This window comes from Panthera uncia (assembly GCF_023721935.1).
Source record: "Panthera uncia isolate 11264 chromosome B3 unlocalized genomic scaffold, Puncia_PCG_1.0 HiC_scaffold_1, whole genome shotgun sequence".
Lineage (NCBI taxonomy): Eukaryota > Metazoa > Chordata > Mammalia > Carnivora > Felidae > Panthera > Panthera uncia.
In genome coordinates this window covers 80,503,692-80,517,795 of record NW_026057582.1, presented here as the reverse complement: position 1 = coordinate 80,517,795, position 14,104 = coordinate 80,503,692, and the positions used below count along the sequence as shown (strand labels likewise).

The 14,104-nt window shown below is 40.5% G+C and overlaps 1 long non-coding RNA gene and 1 pseudogene across 2 annotated transcripts in view; one reads left to right on the top strand and one right to left on the bottom strand.

The window, feature by feature from the left end:
• LOC125909833 (uncharacterized) overlaps window positions 1-14,104 on the top strand; it is a 510,892-nt gene that overhangs the window by 12,107 nt on the left and 484,681 nt on the right. The gene's annotated exons all lie outside the window — the stretch shown is intronic.
• On the bottom strand, window positions 8,458-9,853 carry LOC125909831 (tropomyosin alpha-3 chain-like; annotated as a pseudogene).

Here is a 14,104-nt window from a genome sequence, read left to right as displayed (position 1 = left end):
TTCTGTAATGCCTATAATGGTACCTGAAATTCCTGTTACTTATGACTTTGGTCTAAGGTATTGAAATTTCCAGTTCAATAAATACAAATGGTAGGGGTGTCTGGGTGGCTCAGTCAGTTAAACATCAGACTTTGGCTCAGGTCCATGATATCGCAGCTCCTGAGTTTGAGTCCTGCGTTGGGCTGTGTGCTGACAGTTCAGCTCTCCCTGGAGCCTGCTTCAGCTTCTGTGTCTCCCTCTCTCTCTGCCCCTTCCCCGCATACACTCTGTCTCTCCCAAAGGTAAATAAACATTGAAAAAATACAAATGGTAAGTTTTCAACCATTGATATTTACCTTAATTTTAAGTTATTAAATCTTCCAGACCACAGTTGTCCTGGGGATTCAATATAATAAAAATGGTAAGATTCATAAATAATAAAGGGAAGTATCATGAAAATATTCTTTTTTCAAATCCCTGTCAATGTAATCTATGAAATTCCTTTTCTTGACAGGGTGTTCAGAGTAATTCACATTCTCTTTGATGTCTCTAAAAGTCCTCCTCTTCCACTATTCATTTTCAGTATATGTGCTGCCGAAGCAAGCACATCCACCATTCATTTTCATGTTGATACTTTTTTATTAAGCATTTCGTGTGTGTGTGTGTGTGTGTGTGTGTGTGCGCGCGCGCGCGTGTGTGTGTGCACTGCTCTGTTGCTATCTAGAATCTCTTTTTTAGGCTGACATTTTTGGTGAGGTGGGCTGACTTTCATACAGGCTGTAGGATTTGTTGTTGCCTTATGGTGGCACAGCTCATGAAATGAATTATCACCTGATAGGTTGGTAGTGTTACTCTGGTGAAATGTAGAACTCTATTTGCACCAGCTATGGCTTTTTTTTTTAATGATAATCTGATTTTGAGTTTTTATTTTTGTAGTGTGCCTGTTGATTTCCTAATTTATTTTAATTCAATAATTCTTCTCCTCAAACCTGTGAGTTCCTATATTGCCCCTTCTAGTGGAATTTGGTGCATGTTATGGGAATGGTTTGGGAGATATTACAAATGATGTTGTCCATGGTGACCTATAAAATCACCCCCTGACCCTCTACTGAACTAGGCATCTTGAATCTCCCTTTGGGCCAAATTCCCTCTATATTTCACACTGTTGAAAAGTTCCTGGGCCCTCTCTCTGAGTGGTTCTGTAACCACTTCTGTAGTCCATCAATCACTGCTTGTTGGTGAAGGCCCTGCAATCATCCTGGATAGTCTATACAGAAGCACACTGCCATATCTGAATTTTTGAATTGCAAGGATAGACTAGAGACCATTTGAGGACTCTGACTTCAGATTACTTTTTCAAGTAATTTTTATTGTGCTTCTGTAAGGCATACCAAAAGGTGTAAATATCCTGAGTGTACAACCACAATAAAATCCAGACAAGAGAGGGAAAATGAGACAACATCAAATAATGAAAATGTGGCTGTCCTTATTCTAAAAGAAGATAAAAGCATGAGAAAATGTAAGTATATTTGTTGTATACTTTTTTTTATTTGGGTATAAGCTTCTAATGACTACTCTTCTTCTCTGTATTATGATATAATTATATATTATAGTACTTCATTGTAGGTAGTCAACAACAGGTACCTTAATAATATGCTGGCTAGGTTGCAGAAGGTTTCAGCTACTTTTAATTATTATAGTAGTCTTACATTGTTTCAAAATTTTAATTTTATTTTTAAAAAAATATTTATTTATTTTGAGAAAAAGAGAGCATGTGTGAGCAGGAGAGGGGTAGAGGGAGAGGGAGAGAGAATCCTAAGTAGGCTTTGTGTCATTAGCACAGAGCCTGACCCGGAGCTCAATTCCACAAACCACAAGATCATGTCCTGAGCTGAATGCAAGAGTTGGACGCTTAACCCACTGAACCACCCAGGAACCCCTCAAAAATTTAATTTTGAATTGGATTCAAAGCTGTGTTTCCCTCTTCATTCTACACAGAATGACTTCTCCCTACTCTGTCTTCTGGCCAGGTGGAAGGCAAGGTGGAAGAAAAAGGACAAGGGTAAACACTTCCCTGTTAAACTGCCTGTGGTGAAGTTGAGTTCTCTGACTGGTTAGTTGTCTTCATGTGTTTGGCTCAAGGTAATCATTTATTGCCTTTTGTGGGCAGGCATGTAGGTACTGGTCCTCTCATATGTAGGTTCTTTGAAGAGTTTCCAAAGTCCTTCCCTACCTAGTGCATAGTTTTGGATGTGAAAAATCTGGCTTTAATTTTCCACTCCCTTAGTGCTTCTTAAAGTTGTCCACCCAAAATCAAGGTCTCCCTTTCCTGGTGGTCAGCTTTCTTGATGAAGTCTAGAAAGACAGCTAGTATTTAGCAACTTTTTTCCTGTCTATTGACCCTTTGGAAAGTCATCCATCTATGACCTGTCAAATAATGGGGCAGGTAGCTTCATGGCTGCCTCTTCTCCCAGCATACTTTCCAGCTCTCTTTCCATGATTCAGGTAGCCCAGGTGTGCTGGCCAAACAGATTGCTGTCTGGAAAATAAACTGCCCAACTTCCCTTCATGTAGACACCTCCTGTTTGTTTGTTTGTTTATTATTTAAATCCAAGTTAGTTACCGTATAGTTTAGTAATGGTTTCAGTAGTAGAACCCAGTGATTGATCATTTACATATAACATCCAGTGCTCATCACAAGTGCCTTCCTTAATATCTATCACCCATTTAACCCATCCCCCCACCCAACACCCCTCCAGCAACCCTCAGTTTGTTCTCTGTATTTAAGAGTCTATTATGGTTTGTCTCCCTCTCTGTTTTTTGTATATTTTTGCTTCTCTTTCCCTATGTTCATCTGTTTTGTTTCTTAAATTACATGTATGAGTGAAGTCATATGATATTTGTCTTTCTCTGGCTGACTTATTTCACTTAGCATAATACACTCTAGTTCCATCCACGTTGTTGCAAATGGCGAGATTTCATTCTTTTTGATCACCGAGTAATATTCTATTGTATATGTGTACCACTTCTTGTTTATCCATTAGTCAATGGACATTTGGGCTTTTCCATACTTTGGCTATGGTTGATAGCACTGCTATGAACATTGAGGAGCATGTACCCCTTTGAATTAACATTTTGTATCCTTTGGATAAATACCTACTAGTGTAATTGCTGGGTTGTAGAGTAGTTCTATTTTTAGTTTTTTTTTTTAAAAATTTTTTTTTTTCAACGTTTTTTATTTATTTTTGGGACAGAGAGAGACAGAGCATGAACGGGGGAGGGGCAGAGAGAGAGGGAGACACAGAATCGGAAACAGGCTCCAGGCTCCGAGCCATCAGCCCAGAGCCCGACGCGGGGCTCGAACTCACGGACTGCGAGATCGTGACCTGGCTGAAGTCGGACGCTTAACCGACTACGCCACCCAGGCGCCCCTATTTTTAGTTTTTTGAGGAACCTTCATACTGTTTTCCAGAGTGGCTACACCAGTTTGCATTCCCACCAGGAAAGTAAAAGGGTTCCTCTTTCTCTGCATCCTCTCCAACATCTATTGTTGTCTGAGTTGTTAATTGTGACAGGTGTGAGGTGGTGTCTCACATTGTGGTTTTGATTTGTATTTCCCTGATGATCAGTGATTTTGAGCACCTTTTCATGTGTCTGTTAGCCATCTGGATGTCTTGTTTGGAAAAGTAGACACTTCCTATTATTAACATGGATCACTTTTGAACCCACTTCCCTTGAATTTAGGTAACAAGATAATTTACTCTCCTTCTCCCTCATGGAATAGTGTCTCCTTAGGAGGCTACTTTTCTCACTACTTTCTAAGTTCTCTTTTTACATTACACTGGGAGAGGTGGTAATACTTGGTAGTAAGGCTTGTTCTAAACTGAGGTCTGTTAGTAAATCCTGTAGGGATATTCTGTGTATTAGAATATGGGAGTCTTAGCATATTTTAGTCTTGACCTCGATATCAGATGTAGTTCTGGGAAACCTGGAAAATTTCCACTTGATATCCTGCTTCAATCCAAAGGAAAAGGAAAAGGGGGAGAATATTAGATAAAATCATTATTGCTCTTCCTATCTTAAAAGAATAAAATCAGACTCTGATAACCAAAGGTGAACGGGCAGAAACCAGTATGAACCATTTGGGGAAATTTGCTAGACCAGAGAGGCTTGCCAGATCTCCTACATGGAGTCCAGAAGGATGAGACTCCTTTCAAAGGCACCTGATGCAATAGTAACAGTTAAGAGAGAAAACAAAAGTCACATTCTGTTCCTGTTGGCTCTGAATACCTGATCTCCCTCCTGGAAAGAGGAGAACTTAGTATATGAAAATAGAATCAAATTTCAAGGGAGTTGGGGGAACAGAGAACACTGATGTGCTTTGAGTTCAGGTCTTCAGGCCCTGATACATTATACTCCAGGATGTCACAACCAACGAATATGATTTCTGATTACCTTTTGGTCATCACTAAGAGCACCTGGTTTTTTTCTGCTCTTGTTGTTTTGTTGTTGTTTCACTTTTTTTCTTGACAGTTCAAGAGTTTACAGTGAAAATGCCAAAAAAAAATCTAATGGAGAAAAAAAAAAGAAAGGTAAAGGATTTTGAAAACTATAGCCTACTAATTTTGATGTCATTGTAAGCATCATTTTTGACTAGACTAGTTAAGTACATATGAGCAGTTATCAAGGGAGAGTGATCATTGAAAGCAACATGGATTCCATAACAATAACTGGACCAATCAGATCTCGTTTCCATTTTATTAGACTAGTGATTCTAAGTAAAGCCAAAATATTTTGTATTCTAAATTCCACGGAGCATCTCACGTTCTCTCATTGCATTCTCAAAGATATGGTTGGGAAATAGGAGTGAATTATTGTTTGCATAGGTGGATTCGCAGCTCTTTGAAAAAAACTCATTCATTAAACAAATAATTTTGAATTCTTGTTGTATTCTAGGCAGTGTGCCCAGTCCTCAGGAGAAGAGACTAGAGAATTAACATTCATTAAGTGTCGGCTGTGTGCACTTATGCTTGGTGCCTTGTACGTGGGATCTCTTTCACTTGTCTGAGAGGTGGATATCATCATCTCTATTTTTACAAGTGAGGAAACCGAGGTTCAGAGTTGTTGTCCAAGATCATAACATTAGTATGATGTGTGGCCAAGATTCAAATTTTGGTCTACTTCATGGTAAAGCCATGATCTTCCCATGATGTGATTTTCATTGCTCCAGAGAGTAAAGCTAATTACCAAGAGAGGAGTCAGCATAGTAAATTCAGCATCACATGCTGAGTCACTATAATGAGGAACTCTCCATCACCTGGAGCTCTGAGGCCCCTCAAGTGTGAGTGAGCTCTGTGCCTGCCCCACCCACTCTCACTGCAGGTTTTCAAGGAAAGAAGGAAGGACTCTTTGTTAGAGATCACAGGATGTGATACCTCTGTTAGGGGAAATGTTGAGTTACATCACCTCTGAAATCCTTTCCAATTAGAGTAGCCCTTGAGTCTGTGACATTCTATGCCTACAAGAGTCACTCTACTTCTGAGAAAATGTGTTTGTTTACTGCCTTTTGACCTAATGATATAATGAAAATATTATACTATGCTTTCATTAATTTTTTTAAATGTTTAATTTGAGAGAGAGAGAAACAGAATGTGCACAAACGGGGGAGAGACCAAGAGAGAGGGGGAACGGAGGATGCAAAGCGGGCTTTGTGCTGACAGCATAGGGCCCCATGTAGGGCTTGAACTATGAGATCAGGACCCGAGCTGAAGTTGGATGCTTAATTGACTGAGCCACCCAGACACCCCTATTTTAACTATGCTTTTAAAACTCTTTATAAATGTCATTTTTAAAGACATCATTTTTGAAGTTTTTTATATATTTTATGTTTACTTCAGATTATTCCTTAGGAAAGATGCTTAAATGTGGAATTATTGTAACAAAGTGTTGGAGTCTTTAAACGTGTGTGTGTGTGTGTATAAAATCCAATAGTTCTTTAATAAGTTGTTGAAGGAGGTCATCGGAGAATGTGACTGCCAGTTGATCTGAGAGCTGGACCCAGGCAACTGGAGGCTTCTCATTCCCTCCTCTGTCCTTGCAATGTCTGTTCTACCCATCATTCCCACAGTGGGAGCCATTTTCACAGCTTTGAGAGAACAGTGTATTCTTCAGACCATCTGGATATGGTATACATGACTGAACTCAGTTAAAGGCCTCTGTATAAACTTTAAGGTTCTGGTGGTTGGGCACAGACATCTACTCATGTTGGAGATGCCCAAGACAAGCCTTGTATGTAAGTTCTGTTGCTTTTAAACCTGTCACCTGCCAATCTGGAATGGTTTACTTCTTTCTTCAGTCTCTCCTTGCTCTCTCTGTACGAGGGCCAGTTTCACATTTTATCCGGGAAACTCCTGAGGTTTTCAACCAACAAAAGTATCTGTGCAGAATTATATTCCCACAAGCAGGGCTTGAGAGTACTTTTCTCTTCTCTTCTCTTCTCTTCTCTTCTCTTCTCTTCTCTTCTGTGTTGAATGATTATCACAATTTTGGGTAAATATTTAGGTGAAAAATAGTTATCTAAAATATGCTTCAGTTTTCTTTGATTATTCATGTGGCATATTTAAAAATTTTCATATTTATTAGCCATTTTATCCTTTTAATGTTCATTTTTCTATGAGGTAAAATACCAATTTATATAAGTAATTTATATATTCAGAAAATTACCACTCTTATGCAGTGTATAAGTACACTTTCCTCCCCTCTATTTTGAGTTTTAATTCTCTTTTTTGGGGGGGATGAGGAGGGACTGATTCTTTATTTCAAAAAGACCGTTGTCAATTTTCAGAATCAAAACAGTTGTATTAGTGGCTTTTCCTTCTCTGTGGAGATGGCAATATGCATTAAGCTGAAAAATTACTTGCCAAAGGTGAGAAAGAGGTTAGACTGCTGCTTCAGAACTGTGGAAAAGTTATAGTAAAACCTTGGGTTGTGAGTAACTTGTTCTGTGAGTGTTCCACAAGATAAGCAAACATTTGTAATAAATTTTACTTGATAAATGAGTGATGTCTTGGAATATGAGTGGTATGTGATGTTGAATGTCACATGATCACCACTGAGCCATTGGTTCCCTGTCCCTTTCTCTCTCTTTTCTCTCATTGTGGGATTGTGGGTGATCATCTCCTATGCTTGGATGCTGTGACTCAGGCTGTGATGTTTGGCATAAATCAGTGTTTTTTCAGAATGTTGGAAGGTGTTCACAACTGGCACTAGTGTATTTTTTGTCACTTCAAAACACCTATGGACCGTCCTTTGTCTTTCCATACAAGAGTAAGCTTAGGAATGCTGTGCTTCATTCTAGGTCAGGCTGCCTGCAGATATAGACCCTTTCCTTTGTTGCCTTATTGCCAGTTACTTTATTTAAAAAAATTTTTTTTAACGTTTATTTAATTTTTGAGACAGAGAGAGACAGAGCATGAACAGGGGAGGGTCAGAGAGAGGGAGACACAGAATCTGAAACAGGCTCCAGGCTGCGAGCTGTCAGCACAGAGCCTGACGCCGGGGCTCGAACTCACAGACCGTGAGATCACGACCTGAGCCGAAGTCGGCCGCTCAACCGACTGAGCCACCCAGGCGCCCCTTATTGCCAGTTACTTTAAACACAGCATATAACAAGAGTTTATTACTAGTTTACTGTAGTCAACATCTGTACGAGCATATACAGTGGTCCCCATGCAGAAAAAGATTCCATTGAGCCAATAGGTAGCAGTGATTCCATTAGTGATAGGGAAAGTCATCTTCTACAATAAGCCTCCTTTCCCATCTCCCTCACACCAGCCACTAAGGTTTTCAAACATAAGTTCAGGTTAGTTTGATTATTTTTCTTTATATTTTATATTTTCTTTATTATTTTCTATTATATTACAGTATTGTAATCATTTTTATATGAATATTTTTGGGTTGTGAATTGAATCATCTGAGCTGCCTTTATTTCTTATGGGGAAGTTCACTTTGATATACAAGTGTTTTGGATTACAAGCATGTTTGTGGAATGAATTATGCTCGCAAACCAGGGTTTACTGTATTTGGAATGTTTTACAAATGGTTGCCACATCATCAACAAAAAAGGTAATTACAAAATGTGTACATCACAACATGCTTTTTTTTAAGTTTATTTATTTTGAGAGAGAGAGAGTATCAGAAGGGGGGGGAGGGAGGGAGAAAAAGAGAGAGAGGGAGAGAGAGAATCCCTAGCACACTCTGCATTGCAAGGGCAGACTCTGATGTGGGACTTGAACCCACAAACTCAGATTGTGAACTGAGCTGAAACCAAGAGTTGGATGCTTAACTGACCGAGCCACCCAGATGCCCCAAAAGTGATTTAAAATTTTTTTTTTTTTTAGAAAGAGGGAGTGCGCATGAGTAACACGCTTTTAATGACTCTTTGCATTGTGCTCACATTCCCTTAAATGTTGTTCCCAGAGATGCTCAGACTCAAGCCCAACTGGAATCTCTAGGGAGGGGCAGATACTGGTGAAAAAGACACAGGAGTTGGGATGGGAGATGCGGCAAAAGGAGAAAGCAGTCATCCAGTTAGAGATCAGCCCTCAGTTTCAAGGCCAGCTTCGGGCATGCTGGCCTCAGGCTGGAGCTGGGGTCAGAAGGAGAGGCGGCTGCAGGGCAGCTATCATTTAGGTCAGGCAGAAGCTGGTCCAGCATCCTTTGTGTACAGAGGTGTTCCTCTGTGGTGCATATTGGCGTATCTTGTAAATCATCACTTGTCTTCGCTAGTTTGGCACACTCAGCACAGGTCTTTGCCTGCTTAAGTTTATCAGTAAGATTCTTTATCTCTTCTTCATATTTGTCTCCATTCTGAGAGTACTTCTCTGCAGCAGCTCTCAGACACCAGGTTCTGCTCCATCAGGTCTGATGTCCTCCTCCATCTTCCAGCAGCTCTGAACTCTGCCAGTTCATTTCACTCCTCTGTGCATTCCAGGTCCTCCCTCAGTGATCACCAGCTTCCGGGCCACTCCTTCATACATCCGATCTGCCTCTTCCGCAATGTGCTCTGCTTGTCCGAATTGGGTTTTCTGGAGTTACATCTTTGCTTCATCTTTTAAGGCTCCATTTTCAATAGCCTTCATACCTGTCTTGTTCTCAGTAGTAGGTTTCTGGGCTTCCTCCAGCTTTTGCAGGGCAGTGGCCAGGTGCTCCTGGGCTTCCTCAACCAGCTGGATCCTGCGGTTTTAGGAGACCACCTCGGCCTCAGCTTGCTCCCAGACTCACCTTTCCCCTTCACTTCCCGCTCCAGGGGCTCGGCCCTTTCCTCTGCACCACTGGCCTGCTGCTGCAGAACCAGCATCTTCACTGCCTCGATAGTAGTGGTCCTGGCCACGGTGCCCACCCAGCTGCTGCCAGCACTCGGCTTTCTGCCTCCTGTACTCGGCCCTGCAGCCACATCTCTATCTCTCTTTCTTAGATTTTATTTTTGGGGCACCTGGGTGGCTCAGTCGGTTGAACGTCTGACTTTGGCTCAGGTCATGATCTCACGGTTTGTGGGTTCGAGCCCCGTGTCGGGGTCTGTGCTGACAGCTCAGGGCCTGGAGCCTGCTTTGGATTCTGTGTCTCCCTCTCTCTGCTCCTCCCCTGCTCATACTCTCTCTCTCTCTCTCTCTCTCTCTCTCTCTCTCTCTCTCTCCCTCCACCCACCCCCCCAAAAACATTAAAAAAATAAAGATTTTATTTTTAAGTAGTTTCTACACCCAACACGTGACTCAAACCCACAACCCCCAGATCAAGAGCTGCATGCTCTGCTGACTGAGCCATCCAGGTGTCCCTACAGCTACTTCTCTTTAATGTTTTTTGGTTATATGAGACAGAAAGCTTCAAACCAGCTTAAAAAAAAATGGGAATTTACTGGCTCATTGATGGCTCCAGAGAGCTGCCTTTAGGTAGTGCTGAGTTCAGGGGCTTAATAGCATCATCCAGGCTCGGAATCTGTCCATCTCTCAGCTTGCATTTCCTCTGGATTGACATAATTCAGGCATAGCTTTCTTCTTGGTGACAAAATGGCCATGCAGAGATCCAGCTTTCTTAGTCACTCAGTGAAGGAAGGTTCCCTTTTCCAGTCACTGTGGTACTCGAATGAGTCTCACTGGGTGGACATGGCTGTGTGTCCCTTCCTGAAACAGTCATTCTGCCCAGGAACATAGAATGTGGGAATGGCCATATTTACCTTGATCACCCACTTTTGGAGGGATAGGGACAGACTTACATAAGCCAAGAGGGAGCATAGTATTAGCCCAAAGGAAAATTAGAGTTCTGCTACAAAAAAATTTAGATGTCTATTATAGTTTTAATTTTGCTAAAGATGTTTTCTGATAAAAAGACAAAATATTACGTTGTCACATTTAAGTTTTTCTGTAATTTCTTTTTTTTTTTAAATTTTTTTTAACGTTTTATTTATTTTTGAGACAGAGAGAGACAGAGCATGAACGGGGGAGGGGCAGAGAGAGAGGGAGACACAGAATCAGAAGCAGGCTCCAGGCTCTGAGCCATCAGCCCAGAGCCCGACGCGGGGCTTGAACTCACGGAGTGCGAGATCATGACCTGAGCTGAAGTCGGACGTTTAACCAACTGAGCCACCAAGGCGGCCCTGTAATTTCTTGACTAACTTTAAGACTTAAAAAGCCACAGGATCAATAAAATTACTTTTTATTTTCTTCAATTTTTTATGGTTTATATTTTTGTATGTATCTTTTAAGTAAACTAGAACTATATAGAGTTAAAAGTCAAATAAATTACTAAAAATTTTAGTAATATTTATCACTGAAACTGATTTGAGTTATCACCTTCACAACATAAATTTTAGTGAACACTACTTTCTATTTCTAAGCCTCTTATTGACTTTTTAATGTCTATTTTTTAAAGATTTTATTTTTAAGTAATCTCTAAACCTAATTTGGGGCTTGAACTTAAAACCCCAAGAGATCAAGAGTTGCGGGTTCCATGACAGAGCCAGCCAGGTGCCCCTTTTCTGTGTATTCTTATGCCAGCGCTATAGTATTTTAGTTACTGTAGCTATATAATAGGCTTTGATATTTGGTGGGGCAAATAAATGGCAGGTAGCTTGAATGACAAGGGATAGGAAGACCTGGAGTCAAGAGTTTTACCTACCACAGTAGAGCCTGTTTTTACCCAGAAGAGGCTGCCTGTGCATGTGGGCTCTCCTGGAGCTGAGTTTAAGGAGTATTGAAAGGGAAGAGAGAGTAAGAAAGCAGGGTCATAGGGCCATGGAACCCAAACGTTGCTACTGCTTTAAAATATGGTAGTGCCTGTGTATTACAAAAGATGTGGTCTTCTCTATTTGGAGCTCAAGGCAATTTATTATGTAGGTAGTTGCTTTTTAGAACATTCTTTTTTTTTTTTTTTCTGACTTGTTTTTGACATCTCCAAGTTAGGCTATTGATGCCACTCATGCTTGAGAGAGTGAAACTAGTTACACGTTAGCACTTAATGAGCTTGTTGCTTCCAGGACTATTTACCAGGGAGAGAGGGTGGTACCTAACGCTGAGAAATGACAGCCAACGGTTACATAAGCCTGTCATGATGGCTACTGGAAACATTCAGGGAACAAAGGGGCCCCCTGCCCTCCTGATAACATCACTTAAGTGATGTCCTTTTCATCCTGTTGTAAGGCTTATTCTGTCTCTACTGCAGTTCAGAAGGGAATCTTAGAAGGGGTATTATGCTTCTCTTTAGCCATCAAATGTTTATTAAACTTAAAAAAAAAGTTTGTTTTTGAGAGAGAGAGCATGCATGCGTAGGGGAAGGGCAGAGAGAAAAGGAGACAGAGGATCCGAAGCAGGCTCCACGATGTAAGCGCATAGCTCGACATGGAGCTTGAACCTGGGAACCAAACTGAGATCATGACTTGAGCTGAGGTTGGATGCCCATCCGCCTGAGCCACCCAGGCACCCCAAATGTTTATTAAACTCTTAATATTTGCTGGGCATTGTGCTTGGGAATTTTAATATAAATAAAATATTATTCCCTTTTTAAAGGGTCCACTGTCAGGTTCAGTAGTTCTTAGTTCCTTGCATTTGCATTCTCAAAATTTAGGCTCCCACTCTGAGGACTTAAGACACTTGACATTGCCCCTTGTGGTCCATTTAGAGGTCAGAATAAATTGCCTTCCATGTTTAAACAGATTCTATAACTTTTAGGGTTCCCACTTATGCCCACTTTGTAGAAGGAAATAGCCCACCACCCCACCCTCCACCATATCTCCTTCTGTTACCCCAGGCCTGACTCTGTTGATAAGCATGCAGTATTAGGCTCTTTTTAAAAAATTGCTACTCATGATAGAATATATTGCTTTATTTTTCAAACTCAATGTGCCCCTTTTGCTAATGTTGACATGACAAGATTTTCTTACCCTGGACATCTTAAATCTGGACTCTTCCAAGCCTGAGCTTTACCTTATAAAGCTCCATTGTTGCATTCTTGGAATTCAAGGTAGTTATGATTATATTTTACTCAATTCCTATGAAATTCTGTTGTTAACAGGGACATTCTGGTGGGTCAGAAGATGAACTTGTAGCTACGTCAAAACTATTTCACTCTCAACAAAGCAAAGATACAGTGGCTCTGGGTGCTTCTCAGTAGCCAGGGATATGCTTCTTTCTTCATTGATCCTATTAAGTGACCAGATCCTGTCTTTTGGGGTAAAAAATATCCATGTAATTATATGCTCTAATTTATCATTCAGTGATCATATTAGTTATGTCGCCTTCTTGCATTCCGTCATCTGAGCTCCCCCTGAGCTGTGAGGCTATTACCCTTTCAGGAAGGCACTGACTTATTCATCAAGGGGGACTACTTCCTCTCCATTCTGCTCTGTCTCCCTGGAAGCCTTCCAACAGGACATCAACATTTACAAATTGATTTGTACTACCTTGGCCAGAATGTAATTCTAATTCCAGTTTCATCTCCTGTAGGCCTTCTACAAAATTCCAACTATTCCTGTCTGAGTTTCCCTTTCTTGTAGTCCAATCGTTGCCCCTCAGCTTTATTTATTTGCTGATTTTTTGACAAAAATCTACCTTTTGTCAATCTTCTTTATCCTTCAAGGGCCCTATTTATTTTCTAGCTCTTCCAAGAGGCTTACCTGAATACTCAAGCTAACTTCAAAGTCACAATCACTTATATGCTACTAATTTGGTACTTAATTATTAAACACCTTCTATCACAGTGTAGCAGTTAAGGTCATAGGCCTTAGAGATAGTTCTCTGGGTTTTTGAGCTGCTTAAATTTGGGCAAGTTATTTACCACTTCTAGGTTTCAATTTCTCCATTGGCTTGGTAAAACAGGGCTAAGAATGACCTTTCCTGGTATCACAGCAGAGTCCATCTAGTGTTCTGTATGTAGTAGATGCTCAAGAAGTAAGGAGGAAGTGCTTGAAGCTTCTTTTTGACAATGATGGGTTTGCTTTAGAAAACAGTTTCCTGGGACACCTGGGTGGCTCAGTGGGTTAAGCATCCTACTTTGGCTCAGGTCATGCTCTCACGTTCTGTGAGTTCGAGTGCTGACAGCTCAGAGCCTGGAGCCTGCTTCGGATTCTGTCTCTCTGCCCCTCCCCCACTTGTGCTCTGTCTCTGTCTCTTTCTCTCAAAAATAAATAGACGTTAAAAAAAAAGTTTCTTAAAAAAAAAGTAGTTTCCTGCTGCAAAATTTCTCATATATGTTGAATAAAAGTGGTCTATAGGCAAAAATCTTTTTGAATTCTTAGATTAAGGATTATGGACTAATGCATATGGTCTCAAATTTTCTGAATTAACAATGTGATGAAATTAACTCAATCTCATTGGAGCTCAAAACAGGGTGATAACAATTGTCATATACTTCCCTGACAGGTGTCAGAAGAATGAATAACACATTAACAAAAGAGTGTGGCCATATGTAAATTACTGAAACATTGAGAGTTTCTGGCCTTTCTCATGAATGATATTGAAAGGTATTTAAATAGATTTTTAGGAAGTTTTCTTTGTGAATTGGTTTCTCTTAGATTTTCCCAGCAGTCTTCTTGGTCATGTTTAACCATTGTCATTTAAGTGAGGATTGATTTAGT